Source organism: Schistocerca serialis, unplaced genomic scaffold, assembly GCF_023864345.2.
Source record: "Schistocerca serialis cubense isolate TAMUIC-IGC-003099 unplaced genomic scaffold, iqSchSeri2.2 HiC_scaffold_1050, whole genome shotgun sequence".
In the NCBI taxonomy this organism is placed as follows: Eukaryota; Metazoa; Arthropoda; class Insecta; order Orthoptera; family Acrididae; genus Schistocerca; species Schistocerca serialis.
Genome location: NW_026047240.1, coordinates 1 through 24063, shown reverse-complemented (window position 1 = coordinate 24063; position 24063 = coordinate 1). Strand labels below are relative to the sequence as shown.

The window sequence follows — 24063 nt, the reverse complement described above, 5'->3', positions numbered from 1 at the left end:
AATAACAAAAAAAAAGAAGGGAGCCAACAGCACCCGGGTTTCCCAGGCGGTCACCCATCCAAGTACTAACCGGGCCCAATGATGCTTAACTTCGGTGATCGGACGAGAACCGGTGCAATCATCATGGTATGCCGTTGGCACTCATGTAATGTAGGAGCACGGCAGAATACGCGTTCGGCTTCTCTCCCAATACACAAAATGTTAGTTTTCCCGCCGCATTTGACGAAAGCACTTCCTTCCGCAACAGCCAGCTCCTCGAGGAACGCGCGGGGGGGGCGCGCCCGGCGTCCCAGCGGAGCGACGGCCGAATTAGCGGGCGCAACCGCCGCGTGTGTGAGACGCACTGCTGCTCGTTGCACGTCCTGTCATTCGCTGGGCGCGTGCAGCCTTCGACACTAGCGGAGGGCGCATCTTGTCCCTGGTGTCCAGCGGAGGGCCTGTGCGGGGTGTGGCAGTGTCGTGCTGGAGGGCGCCACTGGTAGCGATGTGGGCTTCCTCGCCTCGCCTCACACCAGGTGTCTGCGTAGTTCGCAGTGCATTCGCACCATTCCTATCTCTGTCCCCCGTCCCGACTTGTCCCGACTTTGCTCGACTGCCGCTCGCTGCCGCTCGGGTCGTGGCCCATATGACAGTACAAGCACGACAAACATCTGCGAGACGGCCGTGGGCCTAACGGGCGTGTCCGAGACGCCGTTTGCGGCGGGTAGGGCAGCGCCGTGCCGTGGAAAGGTGCGAAAACAGGGACGCAGGACACAGGAGGGTCGCCAAAGCATCCATCTCTTCTAGCGACGAAAGAGAAATTTTTGTTTACAAATCTGCAGTCGTACAATGCAACAAAACAATAAGCCCTGACGTATTTCAGAAACGTATCTGTCGGTTCGTACTGTTCTGTTATCTCCAGAGACTCTTTGGAAATCTTCCTTGGCACATTCTTCTTCGAGCTGAGGCCATTAATATCGTATCTTATGTTTATTACAGTCGTTTATTTTCAATTTTTTTTTGTTGGAACTTTGCACTGCTACGAAACAGTAGGAGGCCCTGGCTTATTTCAGATCACATCTGTCGATTCGTAGTGTTTCGTTATTGTCAAGGATTTCTTGGCACGTTTAAATTGCTGAAGGAAGCATCTTTGTCACAACGGAAAGGTAGTATGAAAAGAGGGCTGGCAGGGGTAGCGATGCAAAAAGGAGAAAATGTAAGGGATCCAACAGCACCTTTCTTTTTTTATTGGGCTGCCAGGGGTAGCGACATAATAACAACAAAAAAAGAAGGGAGCCAACAGCACCCGGGTTTCCCAGGCGGTCACCCATCCAAGTACTAACCGGGCCCAATGATGCTTAACTTCGGTGATCGGACGAGAACCGGTGCAATCATCATGGTATGGCCGTTGGCACTCATGTAATGTAGGAGCACGGCAGAATACGCGTTCGGCTTCTCTCCCAATACAACAAAATGTTAGTTTTCCGCCGCATTTGACGAAAGCACTTCCTTCCCGCAACAGCCAGCTCCTCGAGGACGGCGCGGGGGGCGCGCCCGGCGTCCCAGCGGAGCGACGGCCGAATTAGCGGGCGCACCGCCGCGTGTGTGAGACGCACTGCTGCTCGTTGCACGTCCTGTCATTCGCTGGGCGCGTGCAGCCTTCGACACTAGCGGAGGGCGCATCTTGTCCCCTGGTGTCCAGCGGAGGGCCCTGTGCGGGGTGTGGCAGTGTCGTGCTGGAGGGCGCCACTGGTAGCGATGTGGGCTTCCTCGCCTCGCCTCACACCAGGTGTCTGCGTAGTTCGCAGTGCATTCGCACCATTCCTATCTCTGTCCCCGTCCCCGACTTGTCCCGACTTTGCTCGACTGCCGCTCGCTGCCGCTCGGGTCGTGGCCCATATGACAGTACAAGCACGACAAACATCTGCGAGACGGCCGTGGGCCTAACGGGCGTGTCCGAGACGCCGTTTGCGGCGGGTAGGGCAAGCGCCGTGCCGTGGAAAGGTGCGAAAACAGGGACGCAGGACACAGGAGGGTCGCCAAAGCATCCATCTCTTCTAGCGACGAAAGAGAAATTTTTGTTTACAAATCTGCAGTCGTACAATGCAACAAAACAATAAGCCCTGACGTATTTCCAGAACGTATCTGTCGGTTCGTACTGTTCTGTTATCTCCAGAGACTCTTTGGAAATCTTCCTTGGCACATTCTTCTTCGAGCTGAGGCCATTAATATCGTATCTTATGTTTATTACAGTCGTTTATTTTCAATTTTTTTTTGTTGGAACTTTGCACTGCTACGAAACAGTAGGAGGCCCTGGCTTATTTCAGATCACATCTGTCGATTCGTAGTGTTTCGTTATTGTCAAGGATTTCTTGGCACGTTTAAATTGCTGAAGGAAGCATCTTTGTCACAACGGAAAGGTAGTATGAAAAGAGGGCTGGCAGGGGTAGCGATGCAAAAAGGAGAAAATGTAAGGGATCCAACAGCACCTTTCTTTTTTTATTGGGCTGCCAGGGGTAGCGACATAATAACAAAAAAAAAGAAGGGAGCCAACAGCACCCGGGTTTCCCAGGCGGTCACCCATCCAAGTACTAACCGGGCCCCAATGATGCTTAACTTCGGTGATCGGACGAGAACCGGTGCAATCATCATGGTATGGCCGTTGGCACTCATGTAATGTAGGAGCACGGCAGAATACGCGTTCGGCTTCTCTCCCAATACACAAAATGTTAGTTTTCCGCCGCATTTGACGAAAGCACTTCCTTCCGCAACAGCCAGCTCCTCGAGGACGGCGCGGGGGGCGCGCCCGGCGTCCCAGCGGAGCGACGGCCGAATTAGCGGGCGCACCGCCGCGTGTGTGAGACGCACTGCTGCTCGTTGCACGTCCTGTCATTCGCTGGGCGCGTGCAGCCTTCGACACTAGCGGAGGGCGCATCTTGTCCCTGGTGTCCAGCGGAGGGCCTGTGCGGGGTGTGGCAGTGTCGTGCTGGAGGGCGCCACTGGTAGCGATGTGGGCTTCCTCGCCTCGCCTCACACCAGGTGTCTGCGTAGTTCGCAGTGCATTCGCACCATTCCTATCTCTGTCCCCGTCCCGACTTGTCCCGACTTTGCTCGACTGCCGCTCGCTGCCGCTCGGGTCGTGGCCCATATGACAGTACAAGCACGACAAACATCTGCGAGACGGCCGTGGGCCTAACGGGCGTGTCCGAGACGCCGTTTGCGGCGGGTAGGGCAGCGCCGTGCCGTGGAAAGGTGCGAAAACAGGGACGCAGGACACAGGAGGGTCCGCCAAAGCATCCATCTCTTCTAGCGACGAAAGAGAAATTTTTGTTTACAAATCTGCAGTCGTACAATGCAACAAAACAATAAGCCCTGACGTATTTCAGAACGTATCTGTCGGTTCGTACTGTTCTGTTATCTCCAGAGACTCTTTGGAAATCTTCCTTGGCACATTCTTCTTCGAGCTGAGGCCATTAATATCGTATCTTATGTTTATTACAGTCGTTTATTTTCAATTTTTTTTTGTTGGAACTTTGCACTGCTACGAAACAGTAGGAGGCCCTGGCTTATTTCAGATCACATCTGTCGATTCGTAGTGTTTCGTTATTGTCAAGGATTTCTTGGCACGTTTAAATTGCTGAAGGAAGCATCTTTGTCACAACGGAAAGGTAGTATGAAAAGAGGGCTGGCAGGGGTAGCGATGCAAAAAGGAGAAAATGTAAGGGATCCAACAGCACCTTTCTTTTTTTATTGGGCTGCCAGGGGTAGCGACATAATAACAAAAAAAAAGAAGGGAGCCAACAGCACCCGGGTTTCCCAGGCGGTCACCCATCCAAGTACTAACCGGGCCCAATGATGCTTAACTTCGGTGATCGGACGAGAACCGGTGCAATCATCATGGTATGGCCGTTGGCACTCATGTAATGTAGGAGCACGGCAGAATACGCGTTCGGCTTCTCTCCCAATACACAAAATGTTAGTTTTCCGCCGCATTTGACGAAAGCACTTCCTTCCGCAACAGCCAGCTCCTCGAGGACGGCGCGGGGGGCGCGCCCGGCGTCCCAGCGGAGCGACGGCCGAATTAGCGGGCGCACCGCCGCGTGTGTGAGACGCACTGCTGCTCGTTGCACGTCCTGTCATTCGCTGGGCGCGTGCAGCCTTCGACACTAGCGGAGGGCGCATCTTGTCCCTGGTGTCCAGCGGAGGGCCTGTGCGGGGTTGTGGCAGTGTCGTGCTGGAGGGCGCCACTGGTAGCGATGTGGGCTTCCTCGCCTCGCCTCACACCAGGTGTCTGCGTAGTTCGCAGTGCATTCGCACCATTCCTATCTCTGTCCCCGTCCCGACTTGTCCCGACTTTGCTCGACTGCCGCTCGCTGCCGCTCGGGTCGTGGCCCATATGACAGTACAAGCACGACAAACATCTGCGAGACGGCCGTGGGCCTAACGGGCGTGTCCGAGACGCCGTTTGCGGCGGGTAGGGCAGCGCCGTGCCGTGGAAAGGTGCGAAAACAGGGACGCAGGACACAGGAGGGTCGCCAAAGCATCCATCTCTTCTAGCGACGAAAGAGAAATTTTTGTTTACAAATCTGCAGTCGTACAAATGCAACAACAAAACAATAAGCCCTGACGTATTTCAGAACGTATCTGTCGGTTCGTACTGTTCTGTTATCTCCAGAGACTCTTTGGAAATCTTCCTTGGCACATTCTTCTTCGAGCTGAGGCCATTAATATCGTATCTTATGTTTATTACAGTCGTTTATTTTCAATTTTTTTTTTGTTGGAACTTTGCACTGCTACGAAACAGTAGGAGGCCCTGGCTTATTTCAGATCACATCTGTCGATTCGTAGTGTTTCGTTATTGTCAAGGATTTCTTGGCACGTTTAAATTGCTGAAGGAAGCATCTTTGTCACAACGGAAAGGTAGTATGAAAAGAGGGCTGGCAGGGTAGCGATGCAAAAAGGAGAAAATGTAAGGGATCCAACAGCACCTTTCTTTTTTTATTGGGCTGCCAGGGTAGCGACATAATAACAAAAAAAAAGAAGGGAGCCAACAGCACCCGGGTTTCCCAGGCGGTCACCCATCCAAGTACTAACCGGGCCCAATGATGCTTAACTTCGGTGATCGGACGAGAACCGGTGCAATCATCATGGTATGGCCGTTGGCACTCATGTAATGTAGGAGCACGGCAGAATACGCGTTCGGCTTCTCTCCCAATACACAAAATGTTAGTTTTCCGCCGCATTTGACGAAAGCACTTCCTTCCGCAACAGCCAGCTCCTCGAGGACGGCGCGGGGGGCGCGCCCGGCGTCCCAGCGGAGCGACGGCCGAATTAGCGGGCGCACCGCCGCGTGTGTGAGACGCACTGCTGCTCGTTGCACGTCCTGTCATTCGCTGGGCGCGTGCAGCCTTCGACACTAGCGGAGGGCGCATCTTGTCCCTGGTGTCCAGCGGAGGGCCTGTGCGGGGTGTGGCAGTGTCGTGCTGGAGGGCGCCACTGGTAGCGATGTGGGCTTCCTCGCCTCGCCTCACACCAGGTGTCTGCGTAGTTCGCAGTGCATTCGCACCATTCCTATCTCTGTCCCCGTCCCGACTTGTCCCGACTTTGCTCGACTGCCGCTCGCTGCCGCTCGGGTCGTGGCCCATATGACAGTACAAGCACGACAAACATCTGCGAGACGGCCGTGGGCCTAACGGGCGTGTCCGAGACGCCGTTTGCGGCGGGTAGGGCAGCGCCGTGCCGTGGAAAGGTGCGAAAACAGGGACGCAGGACACAGGAGGGTCGCCAAAGCATCCATCTCTTCTAGCGACGAAAGAGAAATTTTTGTTTACAAATCTGCAGTCGTACAATGCAACAAAACATAAGCCCTGACGTATTTCAGAACGTATCTGTCGGTTCGTACTGTTCTGTTATCTCCAGAGACTCTTTGGAAATCTTCCTTGGCACATTCTTCTTCGAGCTGAGGCCATTAAGTATCGTATCTTATGTTTATTACAGTCGTTTATTTCAATTTTTTTTTGTTGGAACTTTGCACTGCTACGAAACAGTAGGAGGCCCTGGCTTATTTCAGATCACATCTGTCGATTCGTAGTGTTTCGTTATTGTCAAGGATTTCTTGGCACGTTTAAATTGCTGAAGGAAGCATCTTTGTCACAACGGAAAGGTAGTATGAAAAGAGGGCTGGCAGGGGTAGCGATGCAAAAAGGAGAAAATGTAAGGGATCCAACAGCACCTTTCTTTTTTTATTGGGCTGCCAGGGGTAGCGACATAATAACAAAAAAAAAGAAGGAGCCAACAGCACCCGGGTTTCCCAGGCGGTCACCCATCCAAGTACTAACCGGGCCCAATGATGCTTAACTTCGGTGATCGGACGAGAACCGGTGCAATCATCATGGTATGGCCGTTGGCACTCATGTAATGTAGGAGCACGGCAGAATACGCGTTCGGCTTCTCTCCCAATACACAAAATGTTAGTTTTCCGCCGCATTTGACGAAAGCACTTCCTTCCGCAACAGCCAGCTCCTCGAGGACGGCGCGGGGGGCGCGCCCGGCGTCCCAGCGGAGCGACGGCCGAATTAGCGGGCGCACCGCCGCGTGTGTGAGACGCACTGCTGCTCGTTGCACGTCCTGTCATTCGCTGGGCGCGTGCAGCCTTCGACACTAGCGGAGGGCGCATCTTGTCCCTGGTGTCCAGCGGAGGGCCTGTGCGGGGTGTGGCAGTGTCGTGCTGGAGGGCGCCACTGGTAGCGATGTGGGCTTCCTCGCCTCGCCTCACACCAGGTGTCTGCGTAGTTCGCAGTGCATTCGCACCATTCCTATCTCTGTCCCCGTCCCGACTTGTCCCGACTTTGCTCGACTGCCGCTCGCTGCCGCTCGGGTCGTGGCCCATATGACAGTACAAGCACGACAAACATCTGCGAGACGGCCGTGGGCCTAACGGGCGTGTCCGAGACGCCGTTTGCGGCGGGTAGGGCAGCGCCGTGCCGTGGAAAGGTGCGAAAACAGGGACGCAGGACACAGGAGGGTCGCCAAAGCATCCATCTCTTCTAGCGACGAAAGAGAAATTTTTGTTTACAAATCTGCAGTCGTACAATGCAACAAAACAATAAGCCCTGACGTATTTCAGAACGTATCTGTCGGTTCGTACTGTTCTGTTATCTCCAGAGACTCTTTGGAAATCTTCCTTGGCACATTCTTCTTCGAGCTGAGGCCATTAATATCGTATCTTATGTTTATTACAGTCGTTTATTTTCAATTTTTTTTTGTTGGAACTTTGCACTGCTACGAAACAGTAGGAGGCCCTGGCTTATTTCAGATCACATCTGTCGATTCGTAGTGTTTCGTTATTGTCAAGGATTTCTTGGCACGTTTAAATTGCTGAAGGAAGCATCTTTGTCACAACGGAAAGGTAGTATGAAAAGAGGGCTGGCAGGGGTAGCGATGCAAAAAGGAGAAAATGTAAGGGATCCAACAGCACCTTTCTTTTTTTATTGGGCTGCCAGGGGTAGCGACATAATAACAAAAAAAAGAAGGGAGCCAACAGCACCCGGGTTTCCCAGGCGGTCACCCATCCAAGTACTAACCGGGCCCAATGATGCTTAACTTCGGTGATCGGACGAGAACCGGTGCAATCATCATGGTATGGCCGTTGGCACTCATGTAATGTAGGAGCACGGCAGAATACGCGTTCGGCTTCTCTCCCAATACACAAAATGTTAGTTTTCCGCCGCATTTGACGAAAGCACTTCCTTCCGCAACAGCCAGCTCCTCGAGGACGGCGCGGGGGGCGCGCCCGGCGTCCCAGCGGAGCGACGGCCGAATTAGCGGGCGCACCGCCGCGTGTGTGAGACGCACTGCTGCTCGTTGCACGTCCTGTCATTCGCTGGGCGCGTGCAGCCTTCGACACTAGCGGAGGGCGCATCTTGTCCCTGGTGTCCAGCGGAGGGCCTGTGCGGGGTGTGGCAGTGTCGTGCTGGAGGGCGCCACTGGTAGCGATGTGGGCTTCCTCGCCTCGCCTCACACCAGGTGTCTGCGTAGTTCGCAGTGCATTCGCACCATTCCTATCTCTGTCCCCGTCCCGACTTGTCCCGACTTTGCTCGACTGCCGCTCGCTGCCGCTCGGGTCGTGGCCCATATGACAGTACAAGCACGACAAACATCTGCGAGACGGCCGTGGGCCTAACGGGCGTGTCCGAGACGCCGTTTGCGGCGGGTAGGGCAGCGCCGTGCCGTGGAAAGGTGCGAAAACAGGGACGCAGGACACAGGAGGGTCGCCAAAGCATCCATCTCTTCTAGCGACGAAAGAGAAATTTTTGTTTACAAATCTGCAGTCGTACAATGCAACAAAACAATAAGCCCTGACGTATTTCAGAACGTATCTGTCGGTTCGTACTGTTCTGTTATCTCCAGAGACTCTTTGGAAATCTTCCTTGGCACATTCTTCTTCGAGCTGAGGCCATTAATATCGTATCTTATGTTTATTACAGTCGTTTATTTTCAATTTTTTTTTGTTGGAACTTTGCACTGCTACGAAACAGTAGGAGGCCCTGGCTTATTTCAGATCACATCTGTCGATTCGTAGTGTTTCGTTATTGTCAAGGATTTCTTGGCACGTTTAAATTGCTGAAGGAAGCATCTTTGTCACAACGGAAAGGTAGTATGAAAAAGAGGGCTGGCAGGGGTAGCGATGCAAAAAGGAGAAAATGTAAGGGATCCAACAGCACCTTTCTTTTTTTATTGGGCTGCCAGGGGTAGCGACATAATAACAAAAAAAAAGAAGGGAGCCAACAGCACCCGGGTTTCCCAGGCGGTCACCCATCCAAGTACTAACCGGGCCCAATGATGCTTAACTTCGGTGATCGGACGAGAACCGGTGCAATCATCATGGTATGGCCGTTGGCACTCATGTAATGTAGGAGCACGGCAGAATACGCGTTCGGCTTCTCTCCCAATACACAAAATGTTAGTTTTCCGCCGCATTTGACGAAAGCACTTCCTTCCGCAACAGCCAGCTCCTCGAGGACGGCGCGGGGGGCGCGCCCGGCGTCCCAGCGGAGCGACGGCCGAATTAGCGGGCGCACCGCCGCGTGTGTGAGACGCACTGCTGCTCGTTGCACGTCCTGTCATTCGCTGGGCGCGTGCAGCCTTCGACACTAGCGGAGGGCGCATCTTGTCCCTGGTGTCCAGCGGAGGGCCTGTGCGGGGTGTGGCAGTGTCGTGCTGGAGGGCGCCACTGGTAGCGATGTGGGCTTCCTCGCCTCGCCTCACACCAGGTGTCTGCGTAGTTCGCAGTGCATTCGCACCATTCCTATCTCTGTCCCCGTCCCGACTTGTCCCGACTTTGCTCGACTGCCGCTCGCTGCCGCTCGGGTCGTGGCCCATATGACAGTACAAGCACGACAAACATCTGCGAGACGGCCGTGGGCCTAACGGGCGTGTCCGAGACGCCGTTTGCGGCGGGTAGGGCAGCGCCGTGCCGTGGAAAGGTGCGAAAACAGGGACGCAGGACACAGGAGGGTCGCCAAAGCATCCATCTCTTCTAGCGACGAAAGAGAAATTTTTGTTTACAAATCTGCAGTCGTACAATGCAACAAAACAATAAGCCCTGACGTATTTCAGAACGTATCTGTCGGTTCGTACTGTTCTGTTATCTCCAGAGACTCTTTGGAAATCTTCCTTGGCACATTCTTCTTCGAGCTGAGGCCATTAATATCGTATCTTATGTTTATTACAGTCGTTTATTTTCAATTTTTTTTTGTTGGAACTTTGCACTGCTACGAAACAGTAGGAGGCCCTGGCTTATTTCAGATCACATCTGTCGATTCGTAGTGTTTCGTTATTGTCAAGGATTTCTTGGCACGTTTAAATTGCTGAAGGAAGCATCTTTGTCACAACGGAAAGGTAGTATGAAAAGAGGGCTGGCAGGGGTAGCGATGCAAAAAGGAGAAAATGTAAGGGATCCAACAGCACCTTTCTTTTTTTATTGGGCTGCCAGGGGTAGCGACATAATAACAAAAAAAAAGAAGGGAGCCAACAGCACCCGGGTTTCCAGGCGGTCACCCATCCAAGTACTACCGGGCCCAATGATGCTTAACTTCGGTGATCGGACGAGAACCGGTGCAATCATCATGGTATGGCCGTTGGCACTCATGTAATGTAGGAGCACGGCAGAATACGCGTTCGGCTTCTCTCCCAATACACAAAATGTTAGTTTTCCGCCGCATTTGACGAAAGCACTTCCTTCCGCAACAGCCAGCTCCTCGAGGACGGCGCGGGGGCGCGCCCGGCGTCCCAGCGGAGCGACGGCCGAATTAGCGGGCGCACCGCCGCGTGTGTGAGACGCACTGCTGCTCGTTGCACGTCCTGTCATTCGCTGGGCGCGTGCAGCCTTCGACACTAGCGGAGGGCGCATCTTGTCCCTGGTGTCCAGCGGAGGGCCTGTGCGGGGTGTGGCAGTGTCGTGCTGGAGGGCGCCACTGGTAGCGATGTGGGCTTCCTCGCCTCGCCTCACACCAGGTGTCTGCGTAGTTCGCAGTGCATTCGCACCATTCCTATCTCTGTCCCCGTCCCGACTTGTCCGACTTTGCTCGACTGCCGCTCGCTGCCGCTCGGGTCGTGGCCCATATGACAGTACAAGCACGACAAACATCTGCGAGACGGCCGTGGGCCTAACGGGCGTGTCCGAGACGCCGTTTGCGGCGGGTAGGGCAGCGCCGTGCCGTGGAAAGGTGCGAAAACAGGGACGCAGGACACAGGAGGGTCGCCAAAGCATCCATCTCTTCTAGCGACGAAAGAGAAATTTTTGTTTACAAATCTGCAGTCGTACAATGCAACAAAACAATAAGCCCTGACGTATTTCAGAACGTATCTGTCGGTTCGTACTGTTCTGTTATCTCCAGAGACTCTTTGGAAATCTTCCTTGGCACATTCTTCTTCGAGCTGAGGCCATTAATATCGTATCTTATGTTTATTACAGTCGTTTATTTTCAATTTTTTTTTGTTGGAACTTTGCACTGCTACGAAACAGTAGGAGGCCCTGGCTTATTTCAGATCACATCTGTCGATTCGTAGTGTTTCGTTATTGTCAAGGATTTCTTGGCACGTTTAAATTGCTGAAGGAAGCATCTTTGTCACAACGGAAAGGTAGTATGAAAAGAGGGCTGGCAGGGGTAGCGATGCAAAAAGGAGAAAATGTAAGGGATCCAACAGCACCTTTCTTTTTTTATTGGGCTGCCAGGGGTAGCGACATAATAACAAAAAAAAAGAAGGGAGCCAACAGCACCCGGGTTTCCCAGGCGGTCACCCATCCAAGTACTAACCGGGCCCAATGATGCTTAACTTCGGTGATCGGACGAGAACCGGTGCAATCATCATGGTATGGCCGTTGGCACTCATGTAATGTAGGAGCACGGCAGAATACGCGTTCGGCTTCTCTCCCAATACACAAAATGTTAGTTTTCCGCCGCATTTGACGAAAGCACTTCCTTCCGCAACAGCCAGCTCCTCGAGGACGGCGCGGGGGGCGCGCCCGGCGTCCCAGCGGAGCGACGGCCGAATTAGCGGGCGCACCGCCGCGTGTGTGAGACGCACTGCTGCTCGTTGCACGTCCTGTCATTCGCTGGGCGCGTGCAGCCTTCGACACTAGCGGAGGGCGCATCTTGTCCCTGGTGTCCAGCGGAGGGCCTGTGCGGGGTGTGGCAGTGTCGTGCTGGAGGGCGCCACTGGTAGCGATGTGGGCTTCCTCGCCTCGCCTCACACCAGGTGTCTGCGTAGTTCGCAGTGCATTCGCACCATTCCTATCTCTGTCCCCGTCCCGACTTGTCCCGACTTTGCTCGACTGCCGCTCGCTGCCGCTCGGGTCGTGGCCCATATGACAGTACAAGCACGACAAACATCTGCGAGACGGCCGTGGGCCTAACGGGCGTGTCCGAGACGCCGTTTGCGGCGGGTAGGGCAGCGCCGTGCCGTGGAAAGGTGCGAAAACAGGGACGCAGGACACAGGAGGGTCGCCAAAGCATCCATCTCTTCTAGCGACGAAAGAGAAATTTTTGTTTACAAATCTGCAGTCGTACAATGCAACAAAACAATAAGCCCTGACGTATTTCAGAACGTATCTGTCGGTTCGTACTGTTCTGTTATCTCCAGAGACTCTTTGGAAATCTTCCTTGGCACATTCTTCTTCGGAGCTGAGGCCATTAATATCGTATCTTATGTTTATTACAGTCGTTTATTTCAATTTTTTTTTGTTGGAACTTTGCACTGCTACGAAACAGTAGGAGGCCCTGGCTTATTTCAGATCACATCTGTCGATTCGTAGTGTTTCGTTATTGTCAAGGATTTCTTGGCACGTTTAAATTGCTGAAGGAAGCATCTTTGTCACAACGGAAAGGTAGTATGAAAAGAGGGCTGGCAGGGGTAGCGATGCAAAAAGGAGAAAATGTAAGGGATCCAACAGCACCTTTCTTTTTTTATTGGGCTGCCAGGGGTAGCGACATAATAACAAAAAAAAAGAAGGGAGCCAACAGCACCCGGGTTTCCCAGGCGGTCACCCATCCAAGTACTAACCGGGCCCAATGATGCTTAACTTCGGTGATCGGACGAGAACCGGTGCAATCATCATGGTATGGCCGTTGGCACTCATGTAATGTAGGAGCACGGCAGAATACGCGTTCGGCTTCTCTCCCAATACACAAAATGTTAGTTTTCCGCCGCATTTGACGAAAGCACTTCCTTCCGCAACAGCCAGCTCCTCGAGGACGGCGCGGGGGGCGCGCCCGGCGTCCCAGCGGAGCGACGGCCGAATTAGCGGGCGCACCGCCGCGTGTGTGAGACGCACTGCTGCTCGTTGCACGTCCTGTCATTCGCTGGGCGCGTGCAGCCTTCGACACTAGCGGAGGGCGCATCTTGTCCCTGGTGTCCAGCGGAGGGCTGTGCGGGGGGTGTGGCAGTGTCGTGCTGGAGGGCGCCACTGGTAGCGATGTGGGCTTCCTCGCCTCGCCTCACACCAGGTGTCTGCGTAGTTCGCAGTGCATTCGCACCATTCCTATCTCTGTCCCCGTCCCGACTTGTCCCGACTTTGCTCGACTGCCGCTCGCTGCCGCTCGGGTCGTGGCCCATATGACAGTACAAGCACGACAAACATCTGCGAGACGGCCGTGGGCCTAACGGGCGTGTCCGAGACGCCGTTTGCGGCGGGTAGGGCAGCGCCGTGCCGTGGAAAGGTGCGAAAACAGGGACGCAGGACACAGGAGGGTCGCAAAGCATCCATCTCTTCTAGCGACGAAAGAGAAATTTTTGTTTACAAATCTGCAGTCGTACAATGCAACAAAACAATAAGCCCTGACGTATTTCAGAACGTATCTGTCGGTTCGTACTGTTCTGTTATCTCCAGAGACTCTTTGGAAATCTTCCTTGGCACATTCTTCTTCGAGCTGAGGCCATTAATATCGTATCTTATGTTTATTACAGTCGTTTATTTTCAATTTTTTTTTGTTGGAACTTTGCACTGCTACGAAACAGTAGGAGGCCCTGGCTTATTTCAGATCACATCTGTCGATTCGTAGTGTTTCGTTATTGTCAAGGATTTCTTGGCACGTTTAAATTGCTGAAGGAAGCATCTTTGTCACAACGGAAAGGTAGTATGAAAAGAGGGCTGGCAGGGGTAGCGATGCAAAAAGGAGAAAATGTAAGGGATCCAACAGCACCTTTCTTTTTTTATTGGGCTGCCAGGGGTAGCGACATAATAACAAAAAAAAAGAAGGGAGCCAACAGCACCCGGGTTTCCCAGGCGGTCACCCATCCAAGTACTAACCGGGCCCAATGATGCTTAACTTCGGTGATCGGACGAGAACCGGTGCAATCATCATGGTATGGGCCGTTGGCACTCATGTAATGTAGGAGCACGGCAGAATACGCGTTCGGCTTCTCTCCCAATACACAAAATGTTAGTTTTCCGCCGCATTTGACGAAAGCACTTCCTTCCGCAACAGCCAGCTCCTCGAGGACGGCGCGGGGGGCGCGCCCGGCGTCCCAGCGGAGCGACGGCCGAATTAGCGGGCGCACCGCCGCGTGTGTGAGACGCACTGCTGCTCGTTGCACGTCCTGTCATTCGCTGGGCGCGTGCAGCCTTCGACACTAGCGGAGGGCGCATCTTGTCCCTGGTGTCCAGCGGAGGGCCTGTGCGGGGTGTGGCAGTGTCGTGCTGGAGGGCGCCACTGGTAGCGATGTGGGCTTCCTCGCCTCGCCTCACACCAGGTGTCTGCGTAGTTCGCAGTGCATTCGCACCATTCCTATCTCTGTCCCCGTCCCGACTTGTCCCGACTTTGCTCGACTGCCGCTCGCTGCCGCTCGGGTCGTGGCCCATATGACAGTACAAGCACGACAAACATCTGCGAGACGGGCCGTGGGCCTAACGGGCGTGTCCGAGACGCCGTTTGCGGCGGGTAGGGCAGCGCCGTGCCGTGGAAAGGTGCGAAAACAGGGACGCAGGACACAGGAGGGTCGCCCAAAGCATCCATCTCTTCTAGCGACGAAAGAGAAATTTTTGTTTACAAATCTGCAGTCGTACAATGCAACAAAACAATAAGCCCTGACGTATTTCAGAACGTATCTGTCGGTTCGTACTGTTCTGTTATCTCCAGAGACTCTTTGGAAATCTTCCTTGGCACATTCTTCTTCGAGCTGAGGCCATTAATATCGTATCTTATGTTTATTACAGTCGTTTATTTTCAATTTTTTTTTGTTGGAACTTTGCACTGCTACGAAACAGTAGGAGGCCCTGGCTTATTTCAGATCACATCTGTCGATTCGTAGTGTTTCGTTATTGTCAAGGATTTCTTGGCACGTTTAAATTGCTGAAGGAAGCATCTTTGTCACAACGGAAAGGTAGTATGAAAAGAGGGCTGGCAGGGGTAGCGATGCAAAAAGGAGAAAATGTAAGGGATCCAACAGCACCTTTCTTTTTTTATTGGGCTGCCAGGGGTAGCGACATAATAACAAAAAAAAAGAAGGGAGCCAACAGCACCCGGGTTTCCCAGGCGGTCACCCATCCAAGTACTAACCGGGCCCAATGATGCTTAACTTCGGTGATCGGACGAGAACCGGTGCAATCATCATGGTATGGCCGTTGGCACTCATGTAATGTTAGGAGCACGGCAGAATACGCGTTCGGCTTCTCTCCCAATACACAAAATGTTAGTTTTCCGCCGCATTTGACGAAAGCACTTCCTTCCGCAACAGCCAGCTCCTCGAGGACGGCGCGGGGGGCGCGCCCGGCGTCCCAGCGGAGCGACGGCCGAATTAGCGGGCGCACCGCCGCGTGTGTGAGACGCACTGCTGCTCGTTGCACGTCCTGTCATTCGCTGGGCGCGTGCAGCCTTCGACACTAGCGGAGGGCGCATCTTGTCCTGGTGTCCAGCGGAGGGCCTGTGCGGGGTGTGGCAGTGTCGTGCTGGAGGCGCCACTGGTAGCGATGTGGGCTTCCTCGCCTCGCCTCACACCAGGTGTCTGCGTAGTTCGCAGTGCATTCGCACCATTCCTATCTCTGTCCCCGTCCCGACTTGTCCCGACTTTGCTCGACTGCCGCTCGCTGCCGCTCGGGTCGTGGCCCATATGACAGTACAAGCACGACAAACATCTGCGAGACGGCCGTGGGCCTAACGGGCGTGTCCGAGACGCCGTTTGCGGCGGGTAGGGCAGCGCCCGTGCCGTGGAAAGGTGCGAAAACAGGGACGCAGGACACAGGAGGGTCGCCAAAGCATCCATCTCTTCTAGCGACGAAAGAGAAATTTTTGTTTACAAATCTGCAGTCGTACAATGCAACAAAACAATAAGCCCTGACGTATTTCAGAACGTATCTGTCGGTTCGTACTGTTCTGTTATCTCCAGAGACTCTTTGGAAATCTTCCTTGGCACATTCTTCTTCGAGCTGAGGCCATTAATATCGTATCTTATGTTTATTACAGTCGTTTATTTTCAATTTTTTTTTGTTGGAACTTTGCACTGCTACGAAACAGTAGGAGGCCCTGGCTTATTTCAGATCACATCTGTCGATTCGTAGTGTTTCGTTATTGTCAAGGATTTCTTGGCACGTTTAAATTGCTGAAGGAAGCATCTTTGTCACAACGGAAAGGTAGTATGAAAAGAGGGCTGGCAGGGGTAGCGATGCAAAAAGGAGAAAATGTAAGGGATCCAACAGCACCTTTCTTTTTTTATTGGGCTGCCAGGGGTAGCGACATAATAACAAAAAAAAGAAGGGAGCCAACAGCACCCGGGTTTCCCAGGCGGTCACCATCCAAGTACTAACCGGGCCCAATGATGCTTAACTTCGGTGATCGGACGAGAACCGGTGCAATCATCATGGTATGGCCGTTGGCACTCATGTAATGTAGGAGCACGGCAGAATACGCGTTCGGCTTCTCTCCCAATACACAAAATGTTAGTTTTCCGCCGCATTTGACGAAAGCACTTCCTTCCGCAACAGCCAGCTCCTCGAGGACGGCGCGGGGGGCGCGCCCGGCGTCCCAGCGGAGCGACGGCCGAATTAGCGGGCGCACCGCCGCGTGTGTGAGACGCACTGCTGCTCGTTGCACGTCCTGTCATTCGCTGGGCGCGTGCAGCCTTCGACACTAGCGGAGGGCGCATCTTGTCCCTGGTGTCCAGCGGAGGGCCTGTGCGGGGTGTGGCAGTGTCGTGCTGGAGGGCGCCACTGGTAGCGATGTGGGCTTCCTCGCCTCGCCTCACACCAGGTGTCTGCGTAGTTCGCAGTGCATTCGCACCATTCCTATCTCTGTCCCCGTCCCGACTTGTCCCGACTTTGCTCGACTGCCGCTCGCTGCCGCTCGGGTCGTGGCCCATATGACAGTACAAGCACGACAAACATCTGCGAGACGGCCGTGGGCCTAACGGGCGTGTCCGAGACGCCGTTTGCGGCGGGTAGGGCAGCGCCGTGCCGTGGAAAGGTGCGAAAACAGGGACGCAGGACACAGGAGGGTCGCCAAAGCATCCATCTCTTCTAGCGACGAAAGAGAAATTTTTGTTTACAAATCTGCAGTCGTACAATGCAACAAAACAATAAGCCCTGACGTATTTCAGAACGTATCTGTCGGTTCGTACTGTTCTGTTATCTCCAGAGACTCTTTGAAATCTTCCTTGGCACATTCTTCTTCGAGCTGAGGCCATTAATATCGTATCTTATGTTTATTACAGTCGTTTATTTTCAATTTTTTTTTGTTGGAACTTTGCACTGCTACGAAACAGTAGGAGGCCCTGGCTTATTTCAGATCACATCTGTCGATTCGTAGTGTTTCGTTATTGTCAAGGATTTCTTGGCACGTTTAAATTGCTGAAGGAAGCATCTTTGTCACAACGGAAAGGTAGTATGAAAAGAGGGCTGGCAGGGGTAGCGATGCAAAAAGGAGAAAATGTAAGGGATCCAACAGCACCTTTCTTTTTTTATTGGGCTGCCAGGGGGTAGCGACATAATAACAAAAAAAAAGAAGGGAGCCAACAGCACCCGGGTTTCCAGGCGGTCACCCATCCAAGTACTAACCGGGCCCAATGATGCTTAACTTCGGTGATCGGACGAGAACCGGTGCAATCATCATGGTATGGCCGTTGGCACTCATGTAATGTAGGAGCACGGCAGAATACGCGTTCGGCTTCTCTCCCAATACACAAAATGTTAGTTTTCCGCCGCATTTGACGAAAGCACTTCCTTCCGCAACAGCCAGCTCCTCGAGGACGGCGCGGGGGGCGCGCCCGGCGTCCCAGGCGGAGCGACGGCCGAATTAGCGGGCGCACCGCCGCGTGTGTGAGACGCACTGCTGCTCGTTGCACGTCCTGTCATTCGCTGGGCGCGTGCAGCCTTCGACACTAGCGGAGGGCGCATCTTGTCCCTGGTGTCCAGCGGAGGGCCTGTGCGGGGTGTGGCAGTGTCGTGCTGGAGGGCGCCACTGGTAGCGATGTGGGCTTCCTCGCCTCGCCTCACACCAGGTGTCTGCGTAGTTCGCAGTGCATTCGCACCATTCCTATCTCTGTCCCCGTCCCGACTTGTCCCGACTTTGCTCGACTGCCGCTCGCTGCCGCTCGGGTCGTGGCCCATATGACAGTACAAGCACGACAAACATCTGCGAGACGGCCGTGGGCCTAACGGGCGTGTCCGAGACGCCGTTTGCGGCGGGTAGGGCAGCGCCGTGCCGTGGAAAGGTGCGAAAACAGGGACGCAGGACACAGGAGGGTCGCCAAAGCATCCATCTCTTCTAGCGACGAAAGAGAAATTTTTGTTTACAAATCTGCAGTCGTACAATGCAACAAAACAATAAGCCCTGACGTATTTCAGAACGTATCTGTCGGTTCGTACTGTTCTGTTATCTCCAGAGACTCTTTGGAAATCTTCCTTGGCACATTCTTCTTCGAGCTGAGGCCATTAATATCGTATCTTATGTTTATTACAGTCGTTTATTTTCAATTTTTTTTTGTTGGAACTTTGCACTGCTACGAAACAGTAGGAGGCCCTGGCTTATTTCAGATCACATCTGTCGATTCGTAGTGTTTCGTTATTGTCAAGGATTTCTTGGCACGTTTAAATTGCTGAAGGAAGCATCTTTGTCACAACGGAAAGGTAGTATGAAAAGAGGGCTGGCAGGGGTAGCGATGCAAAAAGGAGAAAATGTAAGGGATCCAACAGCACCTTTCTTTTTTTATTGGGCTGCCAGGGGTAGCGACATAATAACAAAAAAAAAGAAGGGAGCCAACAGCACCCGGGTTTCCCAGGCGGTCACCCATCCAAGTACTAACCGGGCCCAATGATGCTTAACTTCGGTGATCGGACGAGAACCGGTGCAATCATCATGGTATGGCCGTTGGCACTCATGTAATGTAGGAGCACGGCAGAATACGCGTTCGGCTTCTCTCCCAATACACAAAATGTTAGTTTTCCGCCGCATTTGACGAAAGCACTTCCTTCCGCAACAGCCAGCTCCTCGAGGACGGCGCGGGGGGCGCGCCCGGCGTCCCAGCGGAGCGACGGCCGAATTAGCGGGCGCACCGCCGCGTGTGTGAGACGCACTGCTGCTCGTTGCACGTCCTGTCATTCGCTGGGCGCGTGCAGCCTTCGACACTAGCGGAGGGCGCATCTTGTCCCTGGTGTCCAGCGGAGGGCCTGTGCGGGGTGTGGCAGTGTCGTGCTGGAGGGCGCCACTGGTAGCGATGTGGGCTTCCTCGCCTCGCCTCACACCAGGTGTCTGCGTAGTTCGCAGTGCATTCGCACCATTCCTATCTCTGTCCCCGTCCCGACTTGTCCCGACTTTGCTCGACTGCCGCTCGCTGCCGCTCGGGTCGTGGCCCATATGACAGTACAAGCACGACAAACATCTGCGAGACGGCCGTGGGCCTAACGGGGCGTGTCCGAGACGCCGTTTGCGGCGGGTAGGGCAGCGCCGTGCCGTGGAAAGGTGCGAAAACAGGGACGCAGGACACAGGAGGGTCGCCAAAGCATCCATCTCTTCTAGCGACGAAAGAGAAATTTTTGTTTACAAATCTGCAGTCGTACAATGCAACAAAACAATAAGCCCTGACGTATTTCAGAACGTATCTGTCGGTTCGTACTGTTCTGTTATCTCCAGAGACTCTTTGGAAATCTTCCTTGGCACATTCTTCTTCGAGCTGAGGCCATTAATATCGTATCTTATGTTTATTACAGTCGTTTATTTTCAATTTTTTTTTGTTGGAACTTTGCACTGCTACGAAACAGTAGGAGGCCCTGGCTTATTTCAGATCACATCTGTCGATTCGTAGTGTTTCGTTATTGTCAAGGATTTCTTGGCACGTTTAAATTGCTGAAGGAAGCATCTTTGTCACAACGGAAAGGTAGTATGAAAAGAGGGCTGGCAGGGGTAGCGATGCAAAAAGGAGAAAATGTAAGGGATCCAACAGCACCTTTCTTTTTTTATTGGGCTGCCAGGGGTAGCGACATAATAACAAAAAAAAAGAAGGGAGCCAACAGCACCCGGGTTTCCCAGGCGGTCACCCATCCAAGTACTAACCGGGCCCAATGATGCTTAACTTCGGTGATCGGACGAGAACCGGTGCAATCATCATGGTATGGCCGTTGGCACTCATGTAATGTAGGAGCACGGCAGAATACGCGTTCGGCTTCTCTCCCAATACACAAAATGTTAGTTTTCCGCCGCATTTGACGAAAGCACTTCCTTCCGCAACAGCCAGCTCCTCGAGGACGGCGCGGGGGGCGCGCCCGGCGTCCCAGCGGAGCGACGGCCGAATTAGCGGGCGCACCGCCGCGTGTGTGAGACGCACTGCTGCTCGTTGCACGTCCTGTCATTCGCTGGGCGCGTGCAGCCTTCGACACTAGCGGAGGGCGCATCTTGTCCCTGGTGTCCAGCGGAGGGCCTGTGCGGGGTGTGGCAGTGTCGTGCTGGAGGGCGCCACTGGTAGCGATGTGGGCTTCCTCGCCTCGCCTCACACCAGGTGTCTGCGTAGTTCGCAGTGCATTCGCACCATTCCTATCTCTGTCCCCGTCCCGACTTGTCCCGACTTTGCTCGACTGCCGCTCGCTGCCGCTCGGGTCGTGGCCCATATGACAGTACAAGCACGACAAACATCTGCGAGACGGCCGTGGGCCTAACGGGCGTGTCCGAGACGCCGTTTGCGGCGGGTAGGGCAGCGCCGTGCCGTGGAAAGGTGCGAAAACAGGGACGCAGGACACAGGAGGGTCGCCAAAGCATCCATCTCTTCTAGCGACGAAAGAGAAATTTTTGTTTACAAATCTGCAGTCGTACAATGCAACAAAACAATAAGCCCTGACGTATTTCAGAACGTATCTGTCGGTTCGTACTGTTCTGTTATCTCCAGAGACTCTTTGGAAATCTTCCTTGGCACATTCTTCTTCGAGCTGAGGCCATTAATATCGTATCTTATGTTTATTACAGTCGTTTATTTTCAATTTTTTTTTGTTGGAACTTTGCACTGCTACGAACAGTAGGAGGCCCTGGCTTATTTCAGATCACATCTGTCGATTCGTAGTGTTTCGTTATTGTCAAGGATTTCTTGGCACGTTTAAATTGCTGAAGGAAGCATCTTTGTCACAACGGAAAGGTAGTATGAAAAGAGGGCTGGCAGGGGTAGCGATGCAAAAAGGAGAAAATGTAAGGGATCCAACAGCACCTTTCTTTTTTTATTGGGCTGCCAGGGGTAGCGACATAATAACAAAAAAAAAGAAGGGAGCCAACAGCACCCGGGTTTCCCAGGCGGTCACCCATCCAAGTACTAACCGGGCCCAATGATGCTTAACTTCGGTGATCGGACGAGAACCGGTGCAATCATCATGGTATGGCCGTTGGCACTCATGTAATGTAGGAGCACGGCAGAATACGCGTTCGGCTTCTCTCCCAATACACAAAATGTTAGTTTTCCGCCGCATTTGACGAAAGCACTTCCTTCCGCAACAGCCAGCTCCTCGAGGACGGCGCGGGGGGGCGCGCCCGGCGTCCCAGCGGAGCGACGGCCGAATTAGCGGGCGCACCGCCGCGTGTGTGAGACGCACTGCTGCTCGTTGCACGTCCTGTCATTCGCTGGGCGCGTGCAGCCTTCGACACTAGCGGAGGGCGCATCTTGTCCCTGGTGTCCAGCGGAGGGCCTGTGCGGGGTGTGGCAGTGTCGTGCTGGAGGGCGCCACTGGTAGCGATGTGGGCTTCCTCGCCTCGCCTCACACCAGGTGTCTGCGTAGTTCGCAGTGCATTCGCACCATTCCTATCTCTGTCCCCGTCCCGACTTGTCCCGACTTTGCTCGACTGCCGCTCGCTGCCGCTCGGGTCGTGGCCCATATGACAGTACAAGCACGACAAACATCTGCGAGACGGCCGTGGGCCTAACGGGCGTGTCCGAGACGCCGTTTGCGGCGGGTAGGGCAGCGCCGTGCCGTGGAAAGGTGCGAAACAGGGACGCAGGACACAGGAGGGTCGCCAAAGCATCCATCTCTTCTAGCGACGAAAGAGAAATTTTTGTTTACAAATCTGCAGTCGTACAATGCAACAAAACAATAAGCCCTGACGTATTTCAGAACGTATCTGTCGGTTCGTACTGTTCTGTTATCTCCAGAGGACTCTTTGGAAATCTTCCTTGGCACATTCTTCTTCGAGCTGAGGCCATTAATATCGTATCTTATGTTTATTACAGTCGTTTATTTTCAATTTTTTTTTTGTTGGAACTTTGCACTGCTACGAAACAGTAGGAGGCCCTGGCTTATTTCAGATCACACTGTCGATTCGTAGTGTTTCGTTATTGTCAAGGATTTCTTGGCACGTTTAAATTGCTGAAGGAAGCATCTTTGTCACAACGGAAAGGTAGTATGAAAAGAGGGCTGGCAGGGGTAGCGATGCAAAAAGGAGAAAATGTAAGGGATCCAACAGCACCTTTCTTTTTTTATTGGGCTGCCAGGGGTAGCGACATAATAACAAAAAAAAAGAAGGGAGCCAACAGCACCCGGGTTTCCCAGGCGGTCACCCATCCAAGTACTAACCGGGCCCAATGATGCTTAACTTCGGTGATCGGACGAGAACCGGTGCAATCATCATGGTATGGCCGTTGGCACTCATGTAATGTAGGAGCACGGCAGAATACGCGTTCGGCTTCTCTCCCAATACACAAAATGTTAGTTTTCCGCCGCATTTGACGAAAGCACTTCCTTCCGCAACAGCCAGCTCCTCGAGGACGGCGCGGGGGGCGCGCCCGGCGTCCCAGCGGAGCGACGGCCCCGAATTAGCGGGCGCACCGCCGCCGTGTGTGAGACGCACTGCTGCTCGTTGCACGTCCTGTCATTCGCTGGGCGCGTGCAGCCTTCGACACTAGCGGAGGGCGCATCTTGTCCCTGGTGTCCAGCGGAGGGCCTGTGCGGGGTGTTGGCAGTGTCGTGCTGGAGGGCGCCACTGGTAGCGATGTGGGCTTCCTCGCCTCGCCTCACACCAGGTGTCTGCGTAGTTCGCAGTGCATTCGCACCATTCCTATCTCTGTCCCCCGTCCCGACTTGTCCCGACTTTGCTCGACTGCCGCTCGCTGCCGCTCGGGTCGTGGCCCATATGACAGTACAAGCACGACAAACATCTGCGAGACGGCCGTGGGCCTAACGGGCGTGTCCGAGACGCCGTTTGCGGCGGGTAGGGCAGCGCCGTGCCGTGGAAAGGTGCGAAAACAGGGACGCAGGACACAGGAGGGTCGCCAAAGCATCCATCTCTTCTAGCGACGAAAGAGAAAATTTTTGTTTACAAATCTGCAGTCGTACAATGCAACAAAACAATAAGCCCTGACGTATTTCAGAACGTATCTGTCGGTTCGTACTGTTCTGTTATCTCCAGAGACTCTTTGGAAATCTTCCTTGGCACATTCTTCTTCGAGCTGAGGCCATTAATATCGTATCTTATGTTATTACAGTCGTTTATTTTCAATTTTTTTTTGTTGGAACTTTGCACTGCTACGAAACAGTAGGAGGCCCTGGCTTATTTCAGATCACATCTGTCGATTCGTAGTGTTTCGTTATTGTCAAGGATTTCTTGGCACGTTTAAAATTGCTGAAGGAAGCATCTTTGTCACAACGGAAAGGTAGTATGAAAAGAGGGCTGGCAGGGGTAGCGATGCAAAAAGGAGAAAATGTAAGGGATCCAACAGCACCTTTCTTTTTTTATTGGGCTGCCAGGGGTAGCGACATAATAACAAAAAAAAGAAGGGAGCCAACAGCACCCGGGTTTCCCAGGCGGTCACCCATCCAAGTACTAACCGGGCCCAATGATGCTTAACTTCGGTGATCGGACGAGAACCGGTGCAATCATCATGGTATGGCCGTTGGCACTCATGTAATGTAGGAGCACGGCAGAATACGCGTTCGGCTTCTCTCCCAATACACAAATGTTAGTTTTCCGCCGCATTTGACGAAAGCACTTCCTTCCGCAACAGCCAGCTCCTCGAGGACGGCGCGGGGGGCGCGCCCGGCGTCCCAGCGGAGCGACGGCCGAATTAGCGGGCGCACCGCCGCGTGTGTGAGACGCACTGCTGCTCGTTGCACGTCCTGTCATTCGC

The 24063-nt window shown here is 53.6% G+C and overlaps 20 non-coding genes across 20 annotated transcripts; all 20 read right to left on the bottom strand.

Moving 5' to 3' along the window:
- Positions 1-21: 21 nt before the first annotated feature.
- On the bottom strand, positions 22-139 carry LOC126430552 (5S ribosomal RNA). Its single transcript, XR_007577206.1, has one exon. It is a non-coding gene; the product is annotated as a 5S ribosomal RNA (ribosomal RNA).
- Positions 140-1273: 1134 nt separating this feature from the next.
- Positions 1274-1392, bottom strand: LOC126430525 (5S ribosomal RNA). The gene has a single exon (XR_007577181.1). It is a non-coding gene; the product is annotated as a 5S ribosomal RNA (ribosomal RNA).
- Positions 1393-2526: 1134 nt separating this feature from the next.
- LOC126430547 (5S ribosomal RNA) lies at positions 2527-2646 on the bottom strand. Its single transcript, XR_007577201.1, has one exon. It is a non-coding gene; the product is annotated as a 5S ribosomal RNA (ribosomal RNA).
- A 1128-nt stretch (positions 2647-3774) lies between these two features.
- LOC126430524 (5S ribosomal RNA) lies at positions 3775-3893 on the bottom strand. The gene has a single exon (XR_007577180.1). It is a non-coding gene; the product is annotated as a 5S ribosomal RNA (ribosomal RNA).
- A 1131-nt stretch (positions 3894-5024) lies between these two features.
- Positions 5025-5143, bottom strand: LOC126430520 (5S ribosomal RNA). Its single transcript, XR_007577179.1, has one exon. It is a non-coding gene; the product is annotated as a 5S ribosomal RNA (ribosomal RNA).
- A 1125-nt stretch (positions 5144-6268) lies between these two features.
- LOC126430519 (5S ribosomal RNA) lies at positions 6269-6387 on the bottom strand. Its single transcript, XR_007577178.1, has one exon. It is a non-coding gene; the product is annotated as a 5S ribosomal RNA (ribosomal RNA).
- A 1126-nt stretch (positions 6388-7513) lies between these two features.
- On the bottom strand, positions 7514-7632 carry LOC126430518 (5S ribosomal RNA). The gene has a single exon (XR_007577177.1). It is a non-coding gene; the product is annotated as a 5S ribosomal RNA (ribosomal RNA).
- Positions 7633-8760: 1128 nt separating this feature from the next.
- Positions 8761-8879, bottom strand: LOC126430517 (5S ribosomal RNA). Its single transcript, XR_007577176.1, has one exon. It is a non-coding gene; the product is annotated as a 5S ribosomal RNA (ribosomal RNA).
- A 1127-nt stretch (positions 8880-10006) lies between these two features.
- Positions 10007-10123, bottom strand: LOC126430554 (5S ribosomal RNA). Its single transcript, XR_007577208.1, has one exon. It is a non-coding gene; the product is annotated as a 5S ribosomal RNA (ribosomal RNA).
- Positions 10124-11248: 1125 nt separating this feature from the next.
- On the bottom strand, positions 11249-11367 carry LOC126430516 (5S ribosomal RNA). The gene has a single exon (XR_007577175.1). It is a non-coding gene; the product is annotated as a 5S ribosomal RNA (ribosomal RNA).
- Positions 11368-12494: 1127 nt separating this feature from the next.
- On the bottom strand, positions 12495-12613 carry LOC126430515 (5S ribosomal RNA). Its single transcript, XR_007577174.1, has one exon. It is a non-coding gene; the product is annotated as a 5S ribosomal RNA (ribosomal RNA).
- Positions 12614-13740: 1127 nt separating this feature from the next.
- On the bottom strand, positions 13741-13860 carry LOC126430549 (5S ribosomal RNA). The gene has a single exon (XR_007577203.1). It is a non-coding gene; the product is annotated as a 5S ribosomal RNA (ribosomal RNA).
- Positions 13861-14989: 1129 nt separating this feature from the next.
- Positions 14990-15108, bottom strand: LOC126430514 (5S ribosomal RNA). The gene has a single exon (XR_007577173.1). It is a non-coding gene; the product is annotated as a 5S ribosomal RNA (ribosomal RNA).
- A 1126-nt stretch (positions 15109-16234) lies between these two features.
- Positions 16235-16352, bottom strand: LOC126430551 (5S ribosomal RNA). Its single transcript, XR_007577205.1, has one exon. It is a non-coding gene; the product is annotated as a 5S ribosomal RNA (ribosomal RNA).
- Positions 16353-17479: 1127 nt separating this feature from the next.
- Positions 17480-17597, bottom strand: LOC126430548 (5S ribosomal RNA). The gene has a single exon (XR_007577202.1). It is a non-coding gene; the product is annotated as a 5S ribosomal RNA (ribosomal RNA).
- A 1128-nt stretch (positions 17598-18725) lies between these two features.
- On the bottom strand, positions 18726-18844 carry LOC126430513 (5S ribosomal RNA). Its single transcript, XR_007577172.1, has one exon. It is a non-coding gene; the product is annotated as a 5S ribosomal RNA (ribosomal RNA).
- Positions 18845-19972: 1128 nt separating this feature from the next.
- LOC126430555 (5S ribosomal RNA) lies at positions 19973-20091 on the bottom strand. The gene has a single exon (XR_007577209.1). It is a non-coding gene; the product is annotated as a 5S ribosomal RNA (ribosomal RNA).
- Positions 20092-21217: 1126 nt separating this feature from the next.
- Positions 21218-21336, bottom strand: LOC126430550 (5S ribosomal RNA). The gene has a single exon (XR_007577204.1). It is a non-coding gene; the product is annotated as a 5S ribosomal RNA (ribosomal RNA).
- Positions 21337-22464: 1128 nt separating this feature from the next.
- Positions 22465-22583, bottom strand: LOC126430538 (5S ribosomal RNA). Its single transcript, XR_007577193.1, has one exon. It is a non-coding gene; the product is annotated as a 5S ribosomal RNA (ribosomal RNA).
- Positions 22584-23715: 1132 nt separating this feature from the next.
- Positions 23716-23834, bottom strand: LOC126430526 (5S ribosomal RNA). Its single transcript, XR_007577182.1, has one exon. It is a non-coding gene; the product is annotated as a 5S ribosomal RNA (ribosomal RNA).
- Between the last annotated feature and the right edge of the window lie 229 nt (positions 23835-24063).